Source organism: Xenopus laevis, chromosome 9_10S (genome assembly GCF_017654675.1).
Source record: "Xenopus laevis strain J_2021 chromosome 9_10S, Xenopus_laevis_v10.1, whole genome shotgun sequence".
In the NCBI taxonomy this organism is placed as follows: Eukaryota; Metazoa; Chordata; class Amphibia; order Anura; family Pipidae; genus Xenopus; species Xenopus laevis.
The window spans coordinates 91,624,511-91,647,508 of record NC_054388.1 but is presented as its reverse complement, the minus strand read 5'-3'; the positions used below and the strand labels follow the sequence as shown (position 1 = coordinate 91,647,508).

The following is a 22,998-nucleotide window of genomic DNA, read 5'->3' as shown; positions in this document are numbered from 1 at the left end:
ACAGAGAAAAAGGGAATACATTTTAAAAATGTGGATTATTTGGATAAAATGGAGTCTATGGGAGCTGGTCTTTCCATAATTCAGAGCTTTCTAGATAACAGGGTTCCGGATAACGGATACCTGTACTAGAACCATAAAAGTTTAGCTACAAAAGAGAAGAAAATACTAAAACCAAAGATCCAAAGATATTACATATACACATGTAAACAGCAACACAAAAAAATGAATAGCAAATATGCCGAAGGATACCCAAAATGTATCACCTGTCCTCAAAAGTGGGCAACAAATTCCCTGGAGTTAATGCACAAATATGCTATTGATATGGTTATTCAAAGCCAACAAAATAAGTTTTACGAAATGTTTTGTTCCCAGATGAAATACACGACTAACTAAATCTTGGGAGTATTTTCTCAAATAGAAAAAGTTTGAAAAGCTCTGTAATTTTTTTCTAATTATTGTATTAGGTCAACAGAAAGGAACTTGTAACTACAACTATCTTTCCCTACAAGATCAGTATTGAAATACACAGGTGGGCTTATAAACTAGTTTATAGATGTTCTTGCATCAAGTCCCATTAAATGCATGACATATTTAAGGACTCCAGCCAACAAAGCTAGAACTACAATTAGAAAGAAGGGATGTTGCTGTTGGAGGTGACCTTTGATGTTTCCTTATGAAATCTCATGCTGCTTTATGGCAACACTGCTTCAGTAAACTGTTAATTGCAAAATAAATGATCTAGTAAATGTTGCAGTTCATTTTTTCTGCTCAATGTTGCACCAGAGGCATAAAGAGAGGAATACAATGGGGTTGATTGGAAAACAAGAACCCAATAATGCAAAAGTTGATCATTATCATACATTTTTTTCATCATTGCATAGGAAATGTCTATTGTGGAATGTCAATCCCCGTTAAATTTACTGTCAGCAGGTGGGGTATGTTATATTAATCTGTATCAGAGCAGAATAGCATACCCTCACAATGTTCTTTACAAATGTTCTGTTACTAGAATCCATGTGCCTCTTCTATGTGATTTATATAGTTTAACCTGTGTAAATTGGCAATCTTGCCTGACATGGTAACTTTTATAAATGGGTGACATTTTTTTGAGTTGATTAAAAAAGGAAGGAAGTCATTTGTGAAAAAGGGGGTTTGACAACTGTAAAACATTGTCACTGACAGTACTTTTAGCTTTGCAGGAGAACAAACCTTTCATTAATCGGGTCACAGGTTTCATTTTCAGCTAAGGTCCTGTATTGTATTCAAATAACAAACCATGGGGTGTCTGAGAGACCGTGTGACATTGTGTTAGAATATGGCTATGCTTCAGTGTGAAGACAGTCTGGATTTAAGAGAGAGACAGAGAGAGAGAGAGAAAGGGAGATAAATATGTGTGTCTGCTGCAGTAAAGGAACCTAACCTTTCCCAGACTGAGCACCTCCAATTTTATTCTGTGCATACATTGCCTCAAATAAAGTCTTGTGTTCTGGTTCAGTTTCCCCATATGTAGACTCTTTCATATAACCCATATAGTTGGCTTTTTTGCCCTTCATTAGTTCCAGCTTGGATAGCCGCATAACTGACTATTTGGTTCTGGTCAAAGGTTTTCCAAACAGATTTTTCTTTACTATTGGATTATGTATATTGCAGCAGATTTTCATGATTTATACTCTATTTATTCTTTACTTCCGACGTTTGGAGGCATAAATTAGTGTGTATCAGTGCTACAAGTAATTGCAGGTGAAAATGCTATCCATACTGTTACCTTGTATGTTTTTCCTGGCAGATGCCTTTTAAAACAATCTGGATCTGGCTGTAAGGAACTCCCTGGTTTCGAACCAGGGAACTGTTATGTTCCAGGGACTGCTCCTCCTGCTTGAGCCACAGGAGGAACCTTTCCTGGCAGGGTATTACCAGGACTGGACTGCTACAGGTTCCTAGGGTAGTGGGCATTTCTATTAATGAAAATGTAAAGTTTTACTTCCCCTTTAATTTTGCATAAAAGTTATATTTGTTATATAATAAAGTGTGTGATTGATTTGTTGTCCTAATGGGGCCACCGCAGGTGTATTCCCGGATCACATTAGGTGGAGGCACTGCTGGAGACGTATTCCTAATACCCTTTCACCTTGCAAAGGGGACCCAGGACTCGAGTTGGTAAGCAGGTATGACCTTGGCACCAGGGGGGTTGGCCAAGTGGGCGTTACAGGTCTGTGCACATTTTTGTTTAATAAACACCTTGAAGTTATTCAGCACATAGGCTCCTATCTGTAAATCCTTACACTGGCCTTACAGCCAATACATTCTCTTTGAAAAAGTTTTCCTAATGAGAGAACAAGTAAATGAACATTAATGAGAGGATAACCATTATGACTCATTTATCACCAATTAGCACAAGCAGAATTCAACAGAACATATTTTAAAATCCTATTAGCTCCTATGCCAAGAAAGTCTGTCGATGGCACAATATATATATATACGGTATATGAAACGTACCAAATGTATCAGCAGCTCTTATAAAGACTACAGAATGACCTCCTTGTGAAGGTAATAAAATCTAATGCTTAACGCCATTACAAAATGGTGCTCTGAAGAAACATAAGCCTACACAAAGAATAAACACTGAGTAATAATCCAAACAGCACACCAAATTAGGCTAATAATCATGCTAATGATTATAATAGCCAAGCTAAGTGGGCTAAGTGATTATTACCGACCATTCAATCCTTTGTTTATTTTTGAGCTAAAGGAACAAAGGGCTTCTGTTAAGCAAGAGACACATAAAATAGATCCTGCACACAGAATGAGTGGCATTATAGTGGACAGCGCCAGTTATGGTTGGATGTGGAGTCAATAATTAATTAGCAACATTAATAAATGACAATGTTTTAATGTTACTGAAAAGAGACATCTTATAACAGCATCATACAAAAAAAACACCAGATGGGTTATTTCTATTTTCGTTTGCCAAAAGCCATCTGTAGCATTAAATATTTCTTCTCAATGTATGTGGTTAGCACTGCTCAGTTCTCAAGCATATGCCACCAATCCTGCCTTCATAAACGCATTCCCCGGCATCATGATAAAGGATCAAATACTGTTACAAGTGAAATAGATGTTTGTGTCTGCAGGGCAGAGCTCCTTGGCATGATGCATGTGGATAAAATAAAGAGTGTGCCAACCTGACATTCTCTGCTATGAGTAAATACTTCAAGACCTTACATGGAACTGTGCCCATGTATCTAAATGACAAGTTATCATTCAGGTAGGTAGGGTCAATACTTTCATATTCTTTAGAGAGCACTTATGTGCCTCTGGATAGCCAAAGTCCATCTTTAGAGCTAAATGGTAGGCCTTTAATCTTCTGAGATGTGACATTCATGCTCCCATGCAGGGTTCTGGTACAAAATAAACCTTCATTCTGGACCTTTATTTATTTTTTGGCTTATTTTTAAGACCATAAGTGCAGTCAGCACATGTAGACATTTTGGTGTAAATGGGGTGCAACTGAGCGGAAATCTGTCTGGACTTGAACTGGTGTTCAATGTGGTAGTGACGTCTGCACCTGATTCGTTAGTTCTGCATCAATTGGTGATTGATGAGAAGGGAACTTTGGAGCTACCACCAGGTTAGGAGGTGGCAGTAGCTTCAAGGTTACCATGTTTCAACAGGCGCAGCAGAGTTTGGTTTAGAACAGAAGGCAGGAAGGATGTAGTAGTGCCAAACTTGCAGGACAGAGCTTGCCCCACAATGCATGTGGTTAATGATATCATTTTAATGTGCATTAATATAAGTGTCATCTTGACAGTCTCTACTGTAACTACTGCAAGTCTCAACATGGAAGAGTGCCCAAACACCCAAATGACAAATTGTCATATAGAAAGACGGTAATTGATTTCATATTCTATACAGATCAGCGATACATCCCTGGATGACCACAAAGGTGCATCTTTAGAACTGAATGGTAGGCCTCCGGTCTTGAACCATCCACTTTCCTATAAAGGGCGAGGACCCCGGGTACACAGAGGGTATGTTATCTCTAGGAAATTGGAGTAATCAGAAGAAAAAGAAATCTTGCAAAAATAGTTTGATCTAATGGCTAAGCAGTGCTTATACCAGGAAAAGTCCCGGTGGGCCCTCATGCTGCTAAACATTTGGCCTATTTCATGGTCATTCCCTCTTTCTTTGAGAAAAAGAGACTAAATAGATGGAATAATGGATTATAGTATGTAAAGAAAAGACTAGGAGAATAGAGGTTGAGTGAGGAAAGGAAGAATAATAGTACTCAGAGTGGGCCCCTGGTCTAAGGTTTTTGGGTGGGTCCCTGGTGTCCCAGTCCGACACTGTGACTAAGTTAAAGACATTTTAAAAATTATCCATCATCTACAGAAAAAAAAAAAGCAACAGCTTTGAGACCACTCTGAGCAATTATGAAGGGGTTGGTGAGCAACATGTTGCTCATGAGCCTGGTTCGGGATCACTGCTCATCCCATGTAAAGTTGTCAAATGGCCTATATTTTACCAGCTTAGACAATAAAATGCTTCATGCCGATGTTATCTATAGGGAGAAAACACAAAACTATAGAATGGCCAGTATTTTCTTTCCAAAACATGTCGCAAACCTTATTCAACGTAAGCAACATAACATGTCACTGCAGCTAGCTAATTCTTCATTGTAGCACCAAGGGATAATAACAAGGTTAAGGAACATGTGTTTTAATATCATTGCCCCGATCAATGTTATCTTGCCGTCACACTTCCATACCAACATCCCTTTGAGATTTCATTTTCAAAAATCTGCCTTGGGTACATCTGCTGTTTCCTAATAACAGCAGTGGTGGAAACACCTTGCCGGCATGCTTTAGATTTAGACTCATATTAACCAAAGGTTAGGAAATAAAGCACAAAATGTAACGATAACATTATTTGAATGTATAAGATCGTTGTCTGCTTAAGGTCACTACTTCACAACACAATAAATCATTTTCCGGGTATATTTGTGTGACTTAATTAACAGCCCTTATCCGTCATGACGATGACCTCTCACAAGCGTATTATTTGATTGCTTGGCCTTGCTGCTCCTAAAGTGATGCAGGCTGGATTTCTAAGGCTTTTTCCTACAATATTAAAATGGTGAGAAAATGTAAATCCTAAAGACTGAATATTCAAATGCAGTACTCAAAGCAGCATTTATGATTTCTACTAGAGGCATTAAGTGATGAAAAAATGTCTTGGGATTCTATGCTAGCTAAAGCATTCTTAACCATGTTAGGACTTTATCTGGCAGCAGGGCTGAATGAGTGTTTAAATCAATTTTGCATTGTAACTGAATTAGAAGAAATGATTGTAATATCCACAGCTGCAAACTGAGTTTAGTCGTCCCACTGTCCAACTGTGTACTGGATTTTCCAATGAATTTTTTAACTGGGTATATATGAATCCCAACTTTAACTTTTTAATCTTCTTAAGAATTATTTTTTTTTGCAACAAAACTTTGTAAAAAGTGGGTTATGGTACTTTTTAAGTACGCTCTTTTGGGCAGGGCTCTTTGCACCTCTTGTATCAGTTATTGGTTGCTTTGTATGTAATTCTGTATGTTCAATGTATATGCCTGTTAATAGTACAGTGCTGTGGAATATGTTGGCACTTTATAAAAACAGATTCCTAATCATAACAACAACATCATTTGACTTTTCCCAGGTTCAGTAACCTATAGCAGTCAATAATTGGTATTCATTGGTATTGATATGGTAACAAGAAATTGTTATTATTGGTTATGACAACACATATTAAACCCAATATGGTGGAATTTGCAGGACTTCCCAGTAGATAATGTGGTAGAATTGTTGTGATGATGCCTCATAGTGCTTGGGCTCTAACAAGGGCAATGCCCCCATGTTTGCCTGAGTTTCTTCCCACAGTCCAAGAATACAGTGGTTTCTTGTCAAGGGCAGAGAATGAGGTGTACTTCAATGATCACCAGGGACCAATGGTCTTAATGTTTGGTATAGGAAACAGGCTGGGAAACAGGCAGGCAGGAGTTAAATTAAATTATTTAGTTATAAAAATCAGTAAAAGGCAAGGGAAGATTCAACTGAAGTAGATACTGGCTTTGTGCAAAAGTGATTGTAACCACTCCCAGGATTCCCTGGTATCTAATGGGCATGTGCCAGCTCTTGCATCATAAAACAACTCCACCAAGTGGCAGATCAGCATGCCTGTGACACTTTAGAAAGTACATGGTCTGTCCATGAGCCTGTGGCCGGGAAATTAGATTGGAAACTCCACTGAGGCAGGGTCTGATTGTGAATGATTGTTCTCCGCTAGCTGCAGTTTATAATCTCTGTGTCTTATAAATAAATGATAATAATAATTAAAAAGGCACTACTGCAGAGATTAGAAAGTGCAGCCCTCCCATCATTCCAGAATATTACCGTGTTGCTCATATTGTAGTGGACAATAGCTGGAAGACAGTGTCTGTGTGTGTGTTACATCCTTGCCCAAATGTTTCCTAGATAGATGCTTTCTTAGTTTCATTCTCATCTATTAGTGCCCTAATGTAAAATAAATGATGATCTATGGCCATAAAAAGCTGTTCCGCACGCTGACATGGTTGCTTAGCTTCGGCACAGAGGAAGAGGCAGACAGCAGCAGCTTTATTGTGGAAGCACAGACACGTTCCCAGCCCTACCTGCCCAGCTGGGTTTGTGCAATGCAATCTGACTGCCTACAGAGTCCAAAAGAAGATAATTTTGAGAACAGAGGGAAACATGTTATAAAAACTGATTGCAAGTAAGAGACTGATAATTCTCCGCTCTGCAGGAAGGATCCAGAGAAGATCCCTAGCAATGAACAGGTAAACAGCTTTGGATAAAGGTTAGCTGGTAGTAAAAGCAAAGGCAGACACAACTAATTGAGCATATTTTACTCATACCAACTCATGAGTGGGATAACTTTAACCAGACAGCATTAATTTGATAATGAAGCTGTTCCTTTATTCGTCCCCTCTAACCCTACATATTGTTCTTCTGCCCTGTAAAAAGATCTGTTTTACATAAAAGGAGATAAAGGGGGTTATTTATTAAAACTCGATTTTTTCTAGTCAAGTTTTTTTGGTGAAAAAAAATGTTTTGAGGAAAAAAAAGATTTATTATGCCCCGAAGCTGCTAAAAGTCAGAAAATACTCCATCTAAAACCTGTTGAATTCATGTAAAAGTCAATGGCAGCTTTCCTTTTAACAATTTGGAGAGAGTTTTTAACCTTCATGTATGTTGGGAGTTTTGGGATGTTTAATGCTGGTTTTGCTTGAAAACATCGAGTGATTAGATTTTTTCTGCGACAAACTCTGTAAATTCTAGGTTGTCACAAGACAATTCGAAAAATTAGCATGACAAGTTTTTTCAAGGAAATGATTGGTAAATTCAGGGTATTGGAATTTGGGAGTTTGCTTAAATATTTTTTAACAAAGTGAGAAAAAGTTGAGTTTTAGTAAATAAACCCCATATTGTGTGAAAAACAGTGGCAGTGCATTATATCCTCTTAAATAAATAAGGAATGTGTAATGATCTCGTTATCGGGAACCTTGCTTGGCGGCAGGTACACTCACAATGCACAGGGTATCCCTGCGGATTCCGGTGTTCATCAACGCCCTTTTGGGGCCCCGGGCTTTCTGCTGCGGAAAACACAAGGAAAAGTGTGTGACAACAACAACACGAGGTACCGGCAAGGATAAAGAGGAGACGTGGTCGAGAATCAGGCTAAGAGTTCATGGAAGGCAGCTATAATCGGAGTCAAAAGTCAGACGGGAGTCAAAAACCAGATATTCAGATCACAACAAACGCTTCTGCAGGAACAGTAAAATTGGAACCAGCTTCGGCATCGATAAAATGGTGGACTGGGCTTTTAAAAGAGAATTGGCGTCAAGACTCTTATTTGGCGCACAATAGTGACATCATGACGCCCAGCGTCACAAAGCCTCACACCGCTCCCATTCAGGAAGTGTGTGCCTGCGCACAGAAGTCAGATCAGGGAGAAGCCTAAGCAGGAAATGCGTGCCTGCGCACCCGACGCTGCAGGGAGACACGCTGGGAGGTTAGAGATGGAGCGGATCTCCTGGTGCGTCTTACAGAATGTGCTTTAAAAGTTGGGTTGTAGATTGATTTATTGAAAATTGCTGCAAAAATCTTGTCCATCTTTTTCAATTCCTGTTGCCTCCTTTCTGCACTGTAGGACAGGAACCAACCAGCAGCTAGGCTGACCTGATAGGGAACTGAAGTCTGTCTTTGCAGACTGAAGTCTGACTGCAGGGCTGCGATTGGCTGCACCCCTCCTATTGTGCTTCTCGCAGGGACCATTAGCACACGCTCTCCCCTCATTTGAAAGACAGACAGGGACTGTAGCAGATATATCGGGAGCTCCAATGATGGGGCCATTTTCAAAGATAATATACATTTTTAGGCCAAAGTAAAACCAGCACCATATATTATTTATTATTGCCTACAAGACTGAGGTTTTATTTAGTTATATCAGGGATGGGCAATTTGACCTGTTTCGTTTCTACAAAAATTAGCCGCCGACGCCCATTAAAGTCTATGGGCGTCAAAAAAATGTGGTCGCGCTGTGGAATTTTTTTTGACGCGCGTTTTTTTTTTTTTTCTGTCGCAACGAGTCTATGGAAGTAATTTCTGTGGCGAAACAAGGCAAAAAAATTCGCCCATTCCTAGTTATGAAATAACAACAGCAGACTGCAATCAGAGCGGTCAGTAAATCATCACTATATGATCATCACTTATGTAAATAGTAGAAAGAAACAGAAGGATGAGCGGCCATTGCTTAAACGAGCTTGCAGTCTATAGTGTTCAAAAAGAAATGATTAAAAGTTGTTCATGATGATAGGAAAGCAGAACCCAGTAGACCTCATTTACTAATTGTGGGGCAAATGCCTCCAGATTTCACCCAGTAGCTAGTGCCCTAGGAGCAGGTTGAGCAGAAAGGCCTATGATTGTCCCATGAACACATTGATGCTTGTGTTTGGAGGCTGTATTCAACTGGGGGATTACTGGAATCATCGAGAAAATACAGAGCAGCAGGTGTTGTGTATAGGGAGATTTACACCAGTTCCAGTTTTAAGACGACTTTTACTTAAAGAGGAACTATCATGAAAATGAAAACTTAGTATAAGCTCAATTATACTGAAATACGACTTTTTCAAAATATAATCAATTAAAAATTCTGTACTGTTTCTGAAATAATCAAGTTTATCTTCACTATTCTTCTCTCAGCATCTGTTTCTCTTCATTCTGTCTTCATTCAGGAGTTGGGTGTCAGGTGAATGATCCAATATATCTTATAGGGGGGCTCCTTTTGCCTAGAAGATGTATTAGTGCTCACTCTATTAAAATCATCAGCAATCATGTCTCTCTACATGCAGAATTTGTGCAAAAGGCAGTTATTTTGTTACATTTTGTTTGTACTGGAATCAGTTATTTGAATGAGCTCTAATATATCTGCTAGGAAAGGAAGTCCCTTTTGCCTAGAAGATGTATCAGAGCTCACTCTATTAAAATCATCAGCAATCATGTCTCTCTACATGCAGGATTTGTGCAAAAGGCAGTTATTTTGTTTGTACTGGAATCAGTTATTTGAATGCACTCTAATAAATTTGCTAGGAAAGGTAGTCCCCTTTAAGATATATTATATCTAACTGTCAATGATTATCTGACACCCAACTGCTGCATGAAGACAGAATGAAGAGAAACAGATTCTGAGAGAGGGATAATAAATAAATAAATAAACTTGATTATTTCAGAAACCACACAGAATATTTAATTGATTGTATTTACAAAGTTTCTTATTTCAGTGTGCTGAAGCTTATATTGATTTTTTCGCAATAATTACCCTTTAAAAAAAATGTAATCTTCACTTTTGTGAATTCCTCCTTATTAGTCACTCATGGTCAAATCTGATGCTGTGAACAGAGCCGTTAAAAATAAACAGGCCTTCTTTAATCTGACTGGATCACTTGGCTTTTTACTTTCTTGGGAATTCATTACTTTGCCTTTAAATTCATCTCCGCGATTACTCAGGAAGCCATGTAATGTGTTGATGTTATTAGACTCCATTAAAATGATACTTTAATGAGGGTTTTCCATTTTATGATATTGGTTTATTAACAGACTGTAAAATTGCGCATTTAAAATTTGGATTTGATCACTGCAGCTTTCAAGAACAGAACTCACTATCAAGAGGGATAATAAAATCATTAGGAGAGTAATGCCATGCTTAAAGGACCACTATAACTTTATTTTTTCTGCTTCCTATGACTGGTCTCATGGAAATAAGTAGTTAAATGCACTTTTTAGTTTTATTATGTTTTAGTTCTCTAACTTCTCTAGGTATCTTTAGAGGTATTTAGAGCCTACCTTGCAGGTAAAGCTGTGCCTATGCTCCCACTCCTAATTACTTCCCATAGATGGATAGTGCCTGATCAATATAGTATTTGATTGATTAGCCAGCAGCCCTGATATATACACATACAGTACATACCTCCCAACTGTCCCGTTTTCAGTGGGACAGTCCCGCTTTTGACAGCTCAACCAGCAGTCCCGCGTTTGTACTGAAATGTCCCTACTTTCTCTGCACTGAACAGCCAGAAAAATATACAAAGTTTCTAACTTAATTGGCTTTGGGCAGAGAGCCCAGAACAGCCACCAGGTGCAACTAAGATACGTTGTAACGATTTTGAGATAAACAAATTACAAGTAATTGTAACAATTTAGATAAAGACGTTGCCTTGGGAGAATTTAGACTCACAGCTTAAAGGGCAAATCACCTTCATTAGCAAAACTGTAATAAATGAGAAAAAACACAGAAATATGTTCAAACTTTCATAACCTGCCAAATTTTGTAAAATTAACATGGTAATTAGGGGGTGTGGCCACAAAAAATGGGCATGGTCAAAAAATGTTGTCCCTCTTTTTATTTACAAAATGTTTGGAGGTATGCACATGCATGGCAAACTTTCTATTGTTCCATTTCACCCCAATGATCAAGACCAGTGTCAAATAACTGGTGGGCCCCGACCCTCATGGTCCCCTGCCGGGCCAGAACCCCTCTCCAAATATTTTGATTTGAAAAAATAATAAAAAAATTGAAGGAGCTGCGCAGCGCCACCTGCACATGCGCGCGCCGAGCGGGCCCCTCGCTGAGCCGGTGCGTCACAGTAGGGGGCTGGGGGGCAGGAGGGGGGGAACTCGGCAACAGTCTCGGTGGGCCCTGGTCCCAGTGTCGGACTGGGACACCAGGGGCCCACCCAAAAACTTTAGAACAAGGGCCCACCAAAAAAACTTAGACCAGGGGCCCACTCTCAGTACTATTATTCTTCCTCTCCTCACTCAACCTCTATTCTCCTAGTCTCTTTTCTTTACATATTATAATCTATTATTCCATCTATTTAGCCTCTTTGTTCTCATAGAAATAGGGAATTGCCATGAAATAGGCCAAATATTTAGCAGCACAAGGGCCCAATGACACCTTGGCCCACCGGGACTTTTCCTGGTATCCCTGTGGGCCAGCCGACACTGCCTGGTCCCCCCAGTCCGACCCTGATCAAGACAGCAGGAAGGCCATAAAGCTTCACTTCAATTTCCCCAACCAAAAAAATCCTGTGATGAACCAGAATTCCTGCATTATTTTTCCGGGGGTGTCATGTAGGACCGTACATGCCCATGTGGTTGGGCAGTATGGTAAAAATAGGCAAATCTATCTGACCAAATCTGAGTATGTATGGCCAGCTTTAGTCTAGTAGAAATAATGTGAAATAATTCAAATTATTTAGATTTTTTATTAAAGGAAAACTATACCCCCCAAACAATGTATAGGTCTCTATAAAATATATATTGCATAAAACAGCTCATATGTAAAACCCTGCTTCATGTAAATAAACCATTTTCATAATAATATACTTTTTTAGTAGTATGTGCCATTGGGTAATCATAAATAGAAAATTGCCATTTAAAAAAGTAAAGGCCGCCCCCTGAGATCACAAACAAACCATACATGTTAGGTCACATGAGCCAATTAACAGAGTTCTGTCTTTTGCTTCCACACTAGTGATGGGCAAATAAATTTGCTAGGCGTGAATTTGCAAGAGTTCCCGAAACTCTTGCGAAAATTCGCCTGCGTCAAAAAATGTTGGATGCGCATCAGAAAAGTTGATTGCGTCAAAACCGACGCACCAACATTATTCAAATGCCCACTGACTTAAATGCCAGGGTACAAATTGGCACGAGATTCAGAGTTGAAGCAGGCGTCAAAATTGACGCGGCATCAAAATTCACGCTTCGATAATTTTTCAGTGAAGCGAAACGGGACAAATTCGCCCATCACCATTCCACACTTCTTCCTGTTACAGATATAGTTGTAGTATTTCTGGTCAGGTGATCTCTGAGGCAACACACAGACCATCATGAAATGGTGGTTCAAGGCAAGAGATGTAAAAGGGAAATATTTACTTTAATATATATACCAGTTTGGTAAGATTCTTTATTATGCCACTTAATTTGACATAAACTATCTGTATTCATTTTGGGGGTATGGTTTTCCTTTTAAGCAGCTCTCCAATTTGTAACCTCAGCTAGTATCTGGTGGCTAGGGTCCAATATATTCTAGCTAATGGTTTGAATAAGAGACTTTAAGATAATTATGTAAAGGCCTTGCTAGAAATAGGAAGTACCGGTAAATAAAAAGTAACAATACAGTTGCTGGGGTCAAATAATTCAACAACTAAAAAATAGAAAATGAAAACCTACTGCAAATTGCTAAGAATAGGACATTCTTGAACGGGTTAATTATACCTTTATGTGTTAATTGTCCTTAACATATTTACTTCTTTAATGAAGGTGCTACTTCCTCAGCTTGCCGTTTTATCCTTATCTAAGCTACCTGTGTATTTCAGGCTGGCTACAAACATATGAGAGTAGAAAATAGAGACCGTACACACAAGATTTTTGTCTGGGTCTCCATTTCCTACTATATGCATTTTAGGACGTCACCATAAGTCCAGGGGATCAAGTACCACGGAAATATATCCACGGAGTTGTTCACTATATTCGGTTACAGACATCTCCCACTGACCCTGACCTATTGTGTTATGTCCTAGAAGAAGCCAAAAAGATGGTGGGTGCAATACCAATGACAGTAATGGGAATGTAGGCAGCTGAACAGGGCTGATAGGAGAACTACGTAGTAGAAAACAATGCCCTGTCCTATTACATTAAAAAAATCACTCAGCATCCTTTTCAACTGAAACGTTATAATTTAATTTATATTGTAGAATATATTGGCACATGGCGAGTCCTTTGACTCCATCTTTACCATTTAACTCGATGCCGGCACATCTGTGCAAGAAAATCTGAAGGTGCAGAGAATATGAAGATGACAAAAAACTGCCTGTATTGAGGCTGCGGTAGGGTAATTAATGGAACAGAAGCATTTCCATGAAAATGTATTGCTCAGCGTGAGCTACTAGAAAACACATAGGGACTATTTCAAACCATAGTTTTGAACAAGCCATTTCCTCTTTCTTTTATACACCGATTAATTGTTGAGGCAATTTTGCGGCCTACCTGAGAGCGCTCATTGCCTCGTTTGTAAAAGAGATGTTTTGATCTGATGAGCCCATCTGAGACTTCAAGACTTTCAGCTCTGCTGTTAACTGCGGAAAACATGGGAAATATGACTATTAATATCAGTACCTCTGCAAGTATTCTGTGTGCGCTGACAAGGAGATACAATTAAAGTCAGCTTATACGATTTTCAAGGTAATTCAAACACACAAGTAGATCATTAATATACAGAACTGAATATCCCTTTTCTCCTCAATTATACATATTCATAATCATCATAATTTAATAAAAATAGCTGTCTTAGCTATAAAGAAAATGTGTGTGTGTAATATTCAACTGAATATCCATTAATAGTGTACAATGCATACAATCTGGGGGAGCTTCGTATTTATGAATTGCAAATTTTCTAAATCAGAAGAGAATACATTAATGCTGAAATGTGCAGAAAACACAATGAGAAACTGGCAAAGCTCAACCATGGGTGGCATCACATGTCCACAGTATTTGGCTTCTGTGATGAGGTGCGGGTAATGTGGGTAGCCAGTATATGAAATGCACTTTAAAAAATCTATCTATCTATTCTCTATCTATCTATCTATCTATCTATCTATCTATCTATCTATCATGTCTTAATTTAAAGAGTAAATAAAATTGTATAATAAACATGTCTTGTTATGTCGATTTGTAACCAGTAGGTGGCAAAATGTTGTCTATAAAAAGGCCAGTATATAGTGAGCTTGATAAAAGGCCATATGTAGGCCTGAAACGTTGCTGAACAGGTCTGCCACGAAAGTTTGAATAAAGGTGTGCTTTAACTATATGGTGCTGTGCTGAAAATTGTGTTTCTGTGAATTCGGGTGGAGGATGGACCACTGATGGCACGTGCACCAATCTTTGCGTGGAATTGGGGAGTTTGAGCTGACTTGAATTCGTTTGCAAGTGACTTTCCACGTGAGTCGTGCTTTACCCCATTATAAGAATAATGGGGTAAAGCACGACTCACGTGGAAAGTCAGCGGACAAGGGGGGAGTGATGGTGATCATGAACAAAAAATCCAATGTACCGTAGATGAAATTAAAAAACAGTTGTCTGATTCGACAACCTACAAATCTTTGGATCACAGCCCTCTCCCCCAAATCCGTAATAAAATATCATTGCTAGTCAAATCAGCCCTCGAGTTGAGGGTTATTGATGGGTCTTTGGCATCTTTTTTACAGGCAACACATCCAGTAACACCTGTATTTTACATTCTCCCGAAAATCCACAAGAATTTGGATAATCCGACAGGACGTCCAATTGTGTCCAGCGTAGGTTTACTTTTAACCCCCTTATCAATTTTTGTTGACTGGGTCGTTAACCCCTATGTTGTATTACACGGGTCATATTTGAAAGATACGGGGCATTTCCTCAAAAAAGATCACGGCATATACTGACATACAGGGGGAGGCGATACTTGTCACGCTTGATGTGGAGAGCCTCTAAACCTCCATCCCACATGATGGGATGCTTGACAATGATCCAGCGATGGATAAAAAGAAATTTGTACTACAGTGTTTGGAGATGGTATTATACAACAATTGTTTTCTTTTTCAGGATCAATATTACATGCAAATCTGTGGAACCGCGATGGGTTCGAATGTGGCCCCGTCCTATGCAAACATTTTTATGAACAGATTTGAGATACAATATATTTACAGTAACGAATGGTTTATTAAATATTGCCATGCATGGTTTCGTTATATCAATGATGTGTTTGCCATATGGACGGGGTCACATTGGACCCTAAGGGAATTTGTAAGGAACATAAACAAATCGTTACCCTAAATCAAGTTCAAGGCTGACAGTAGCGAGGACTGTGTCTCTTTTTTAGACACCAAGGTATCGAGGTGTGGCACAACTCTGTCAGTGGATTTGTATACCAAGCCCACTGTCATAAATACCCTGCTACACTTTGACACATTTCACCCTGTACAAGTAAAAAATCCCTTCCAAACTCTCCGTTTAGCAGGGTAAAGCATATTGTAACGGATGATGCATTATTATCCAAAAGATTGGAAGAAATGCAAATGATATTTAGGGAGCGTGGGTATCCCGACAATTTGTCGCAACTTCAACGTAAAGAGATAGATAAATTGGATAAGGGTCATATGCTTTTGGGTCGTAATAGACAACGAGATGATCGTATCATATTTGTCTCGAAATACCACACTTTAAGCCACCAGGATCTTTGGAAAATGGATCTTACTGTAATTTGGATCTTCATACCTTAAGTGTACTAGAAAATCAAGTAAACATTGAATTGCGCAAATAGGCTGGTTTTGCTTCCAATAAGGATTAATTACATTACACATCAGTTTGGATCATGCACAAGGTACTGCTTTATTATTACAGAAAAAAATAAATCATTTTTAAAAATGTGAATTATTTAATTATAATGGAGTCTATGGATGACGGCTTTTCCGTAATTTGGAGCTTTCTGGATAATGGGTTTCCAGATAATGGCTCCCATACCTGTACAAGTTACTATATATATAACTTAATTTTTGGGCTTATTGCACCCAGGCAACTATGACCAATTGACGAGTTGTGCCGGCTTCCAGACCGCTTTATAGATAGATAGATAGATAGATAGATAGATAGATAGATAGATAGATAGATAGATAGATAGATAGATAGATAGATAGATAAAAAAAAAAAAATATATATATATATATATATATATATATATATATATATATATATATATATATATATATATATATACATATTTATATACATATTTATATTATATATATATCCCATTATCCAGAAAGCTCAGAATTAAGGAAATGCCATCTCCTACAGAATCCATTTTAAGCAAATAATCTGAAATTTTAAATGTATTTCTTTTTTCTCTGTGATAATAAAACAGTACCTTGTACTTAATCCCAACTAAGATATAATTAGGCAAATTGCCACTGAAAAGTAGTTTGGGGGGACTGGTATTCAAAGACATGACTTTGCAGCATAGTCAAAACCAAGGTGGCAGCATTACCATTATATTAAATTTATTTTAATCATTTATTGTAAGCAGTCCCTGCAAGTGCCCTGGCTTATTTGACTGGATCCATGATCATTTTTACATTATGATTTTTATATTTGCACATAAGGAACAGCCCCCATGCACAACAATCTATGTTTATAGACAAGGTATATACATACGGTTGTTCCCAGCTTGTAAAACAACCCTTGGTTTGAACAAGATATTTTCTGTATCATTTCCAGGCTACATTAAAGAATGTTTGCCATCTACTGGCTGTTGCTTGTTGTGTTCTGCTAAACATTATGTACATTAGAGTACAATATGATTAATACATGAGAGGAACCATCAGGAGTCCTTATTAAATTCTGCAAAACCCCACTGGAAGTCAATGAAATTTCCAGAGTTTATGGTAAGTATAAAGTTAGTGTCATGCGTATTTTATGTAATCATTTATCCAGTGCTTAAAAATGAATACGCTGCACAACTAAGCAAAGCCATTACGGAAATAAAAGCTTATTTAAGAGAACTATATTAATACTTTATGTCACGCCGTGTACCACTGGCTCTAGAACCTGCTGCTTTTGGTACCTTTCATTTAGACTCTACTAATATTTACTTAATATCTAGCCACATGCGACTATATCTCACATCCATAACATTAAATGTGTGTCTGTGTGGCTGGCCAGGATTCCCCATCCTTAAAACAAACAAAGATTTAACATACATAGCACAAAGAAAAAAACCATTGAGTACACTGCTTTCATAGAGAGCAATGATTGTTTATACAAGTATGGGATCTATTTTCTGGAAAACCTTTATCTGGAGCATTCTGGAAAACAGGTCTCATACTTGTATTCATATTGGTGGCAAAACAATTATATTGGGTTTATTTCATGCTTAAATTATGTTTAGCAGATTTAAGTCGTCAAAATTGACACCGGCAGCAATTTGCATAAAAGTCAATTTGCGGCAGTTTCGCGGGTGGAGAAATGCAGAAATTCGCCCATCACTAGATACTATATTTTTGGAAACATTTATGGATTTTCTCTTGGCACTAGGTAAGTGCTTGCTTTAAACTATAAATGGGAGTCTGAAACATAGGCAACTGGAAAATGTTCATGCTATAGAACAGTTAATATGATATTTAATCTTTATACTGCATCTTGACATTAGATGTTTTTCCCTTTTTTATATATATAGTTCTACACCTTACTTTAGAATCAGTATCCTAATGTATATCTTGACAGTCCAATAGTTAGTGGGGTCAGTGGTTATTGATTTTGCTTCCAGTCTGATAGCAAAGTCTAACTCTTAGAGATTTATAGGGGCAAATTCACTAAACGACGAAGCGCCTAACGCTAGCGTGAATACGCCAGCGTAGCGCATTTTCGTTAATTCGCCGCATCACTAACGGATGCTGGCATAAATTCGCTAGTGTTACTTCGCACCCTTACGCCTGGCGAATTTGCGCAATGAACATAACTACGCAAATTCATTAACGCGTAAATTATTCTGAACGCTACCTTTTACGCCAGACTTCCTTCGCCACCTCAGACCAGGCGAACTGCAATAGAGTACATAGGGATTGCTTCAAAAAAAGTTAAACATTTTTCTAAGTCCCAAAAAACGCTGGAGTTTTTTCATTTTTTATGGGTGATGGGCTGAAAAGATCGAAAAAATTTTGGGGCTCTCCTCCTTCCCCCCTACATTTCCTAACTCATGGCAACTTAACTATACAGTGGGCACATGTGTAGGGCAAAATAAAAATTTTATTTGCTGTTTTGAAGGTTTCCCAGGCTTGTGTAGTGCTGCTACATTTACCTCTATTGAAACTTGAATTTGGCGCCGTATGCAATTAAGCATCGCTAGCGTAACTTTGCTATGCTCGGCGAATTAACGCAAGCAACCTTACGCTTCCCCTGAGCGCAACTTCAGATTTTAGTGAATTTGCGTAGCGCTGGCGAAAATACGCCCGGCGAAAATAACGAATTTTAGTGAATGTCCCACATAGACTCTAACATATCCTAACTTCGAGTCTCTGGGGCAAATTCACTAAGATGCGAAGTTGCGCCAGGCGCAACTTCGCCACACTTCGCCGCACTTCACCGCACTTCGCCAGGCATAGTTTCGCCAGCGCTTCGCAAATTCACTAAAATCCGAAGTTGCGCACAGGGGTAGCATAAGGTTGCGGAGTTGCGCTAGCGTTGTTGTGCTATATAAAGCGAAGTTGCGCTCACAAAGGCTAATTTGCATACGGCGCGAAATTCAAATTTCAATGGAGGAACACGTATCTGCACTACAAATGCCTAGAAAACCTTCAAATCTGCAAATAAAATTTTTATTTTGCCCTACACATGTGCCCACTGTCTAGTAAGTTGCCATGAGTCAGGAAATGTAGGGGGGAGGAAGGGGAGCCCCAAAAATTTTTCGATCTTTTTCAGTCTATCAGCCATCATGTAGAAAACACGCCAGCGTTTTTTGGGACTTAGAAAAAATTTCGACTTTTTTTTAAACAATCCCTATCTACTCTATTGCGCTTCGCCAGGTCTGAGGTGGCTGAAGGAAGTCTAGCGTAAAAGGTAGCGTTCGCTACACTGTGCAAGTTAGTGAATTTGCGTAGTTTCGTCGCTAGCGAAGATTCGCCTGGCGTAAGGTTGCGAAGTAACACTAGCGAAACTACGCCAGCGTTCGTTAGTGAATTTGCGCAGTAGCGAAAATGCCCAACGCTAGTGAATTAACGCTAGCGAATTAACGCTAGCGTTCGGCGCTTAGCGCGTTAGTGAATTTGCCCCTCTAAGTCAAGACTCCAGCCTGTCCCTGCCCAGAGCATTCTGGGAAAAGGAACATTGGTTCACAACAGAATACTTTTGCATTCCTATGCCCAGGGGCCCCTGCAAATCAATGGCCTAGAAATGGTAAAAGCTTCTTGCTAGGCTTCTGAGAAATCAATACTAGTACACACTTACCAGAATCCATATATTCCCATGTGCTGGAACACTAATGAACTACTGTAACTCCAAGCTTACATTATTGGTTGAGTTTGCAGTTGATCTAAAAGAATATTATGTTCAACTTTTTTAGGAAGGTGGTAGTGTTATCCAAAGCTATTGGTGTCTGTACATCACTGTCATTGGCCTCTACTGGTGCATGCTGGGGTATCTCAAATTGAAAAGCAGATACCGTCTGGCTTCTAAAATATCTTAAGGATGTGCAAGCAAATGTTTAAAAAAGGACTAAAGTCTTGGCTAGAAATGTTGTATTTTATATGCTGAAGTTCTTGCACCAGTCCTGAAGTTGCCCATCGGTCCTCACTATCTTGGATTTTGTGAGGCCATCTTTTGATAATGACACAGATGTTCAGTGTTCCCAAAGCAGCTGTGGAATTGATCAAGCATTGAATGAATCACTCAATCCTGCTCAGTGCTCCATGCTAATGTTTGCTCTGAGAAAGTTCTGGACTCATAAGACCATGGTGTGAAGTTGCCGTGGCATTATAGGATTCAAAGGGAGGTGAAAGAGAGATATTCAATGGGTATCACAGATTTGTAGAGAGTGAAAGTGAGGGGGAAACACAAGAATGCACAAAGGAGTCCAAAAGAGATTCCATTCTGCTGAAGTATTATATAAAATGGCCCAACCTGAAATTTCAGCAAGGTCTCACGGGAACAAATGAATTAGCTAGCAAGGTATCTATCACAATTACCAATCAATGGCTACATCCTTGTGGGCTGCTGTGAGAATATGCTGAAAAATGTGCACGGCGGAGGTATAGCGTTCAGTACAAGTGACAAAGCAGAAGACTTGAGAATGATGAATGCCTCCACTGTGCATGAATATTATTATGTATATATAAATCTGAAGGTCTACTAGAGGTCCCTAAACATATCATCTTCACTTTATAGCCGAGAGCCTGCAGGTGTTACGGACAAACATTTGCTTATAAATATATGTAGAATTGCTTGGTGAGTGATTGCCTTCAAGCTGCTTATTCATTTTCTGCAATGAATGTGAAAATGCCGCTTGGCATGGGGATGAGTGACAAACACTCCTTTTTGTCTGTGGATGAGAAGGCTTCAGTCAAATGTGATCGACAATAATCCAAACAGACAAAGACTTGATAACATAAATTGTGCATGTACATTAAATGAGAGAACAGGGGAAATCCTCTCTGACAACAGTCTCTTACAGCAATATTACTGAACTACTGATGTTAAATGTTATGGATGAAGCACTTTTTTGGTATAATTCTATGCAAACTGTTCTTAGTTTCTTTAACGGCAGAGACCAGCTTATATTCAAAGACCCTCCAAGCATAACAACAATCATCATCATCATAAAGAGAAGAAGCTGCTTTACAGAAAATCACAGGCTGACATAGCTGAAAATCTTACATCATTGTAGTATCCCTTTGTCTTGTGGGGCCATCGATCACACAGTGCTTCTTTTGCCCGCTATAGTTCCCCTTTAAATACAAAGTTCTGCTTCATATTATTTTTCAATCATAACTATTGACTACACAACATTAACAGTTTGGAGAACCATCTTTTGTGTTTTAGAAGAAAACACGTTTTGATGATTAATGGAAAGAAATAATCTGGGATTGTTTTCCACGGTTTGAATAATCGTTCCTCAATCTACTCAAAGCAAACTATAAGGCTTCAGTATATAATGATATTCTTGATGATTCCGTGATTTCTATTTTGTGTTTCAGAAAGTTTTTTTCCTGTTTAGGCACTTTAATGTTCTCAGGCACAAGGTAAGGTCCATGCAGAATGGGTTTGCTGAGAAGGAAGTAGAAGAAAGTGACTGGTCTACACTGAGCCCTGACCTCAACCCAACTGGACACCTATGGGATGATGGGAGAAAGCCAGGCCCAATGACAACCATCAATGTCTAATCTCAGTAACACTCTTCTGGCTGAATGGAAGTAAATCCCCCCCAATAGCTTTCAAAACCCCAGATGAAAGCCTTTCCAGAAGAGTAGATTTTGTTACAACAGAAAGGGGTAAAACAACTTTATATTAATATTCTGAATTAGAGGTTGAACCAGCACATATCTGCATACATTTGCCAATATAGTTTAAATACTGTAGAGTTCTGCCAGATGATTGATGATCAGATTTCCATTATTATATATTCATATCAGTTAAAGAAGATAAGTGCGATACCACAACCCAATACCTTTTCTTGAGTGTTGTTTGGTAGAATGCTGACTCATACTGAATTGATTTTTATAATATTCTGGGAATCACTGATTACATGTTTCTTTAACATAATATTCCTCTAGTAAAACCAACTGTTCCTGATGTCAGGCTGGGACTCTCTGCATGACTGAGTTTTTGCAGACAGAAGGAAAAAGTTAGAGGAAGCCCAGCACATCAAAAAGATTCTTCTAAATAAATGTGTGGGTTTTAGAAAGCGGGGTGCTTACCAATACCTTGTACTATAACCGATCTGCCCAGTTTGACTTTAAATCAGTAACTCCTCCCTGCAACTCCAGATAGGTATGTGTTATTTAATACTCTTTTCTCTCAAGTGAGCCCTTGCTTACTGTTGGAGGAAGGGCTAACCCACACTGTGCCTCTACCACAAGACCAATTCTTGAAATACATTTGGGTGCCAGTGGTTCTATAAAAACAGACAAACTTTTTATTTGGACCAGTGCATACACTTTGTTGTTATAATATCAGATTAGTAAATGCTCAAACACTTAGTCAGATGGAACTCACACTTTTTTAAGAAAAGTGTTCACCACACCCCAGAGGTAGTATTGTCTGCCTTGGTGAATAAATTCTAGTGCTAGGCGAAGCTCACAGTGATTCCTTACTCCAAGGATTTGTCTTTCCCTGAGCCTAACCGCTTGAGTCCCTATCCGGGTGGCCTTGTCACTGCAGGGTACTTACTCTCCTGGTCTCCTCATTGGAGCTTCTGCCATCTTTACAAACAATCCCCCAATCCTATTGTTCACTCCTAGAGTGACTATAACAAAACTTCCCATGTACTTCATCTACACTGGAACCCTCCTCCGTTCCGGGCCCTATGGAACACCAAATCTCTTCCTCCAACCAGTAGGGGAACCAAAGAGGCCTAGCATGTTTGCTTCACGATTTAGAACTTAGGGGAAATCTAACACCTTACACTGCTAAGGGACCAGCTCCTCCCCCTTATAAATGTATAAGCAAACCTAAGCTTCTAAAAGCCCTCCTGGGGAAAATAGCAAACCTAAAGGCTCACAAAACTTTAAACCCCTACAAATGTATGAAACATTCACTAGTTTGTGTACTATTTAAAGGTAGGCACAAAGACATGATGGCAAGCAGAGATTGCAGTGAGCTAAATCATTGCTCTCAA

At 38.9% G+C, this 22,998-nt stretch overlaps 1 pseudogene; it reads right to left on the bottom strand.

Annotated features, from left to right (window-relative positions):
* The window catches only part of LOC108703128, a 533,218-nt pseudogene that overhangs the window by 232,052 nt on the left and 278,168 nt on the right, over positions 1 to 22,998 (bottom strand).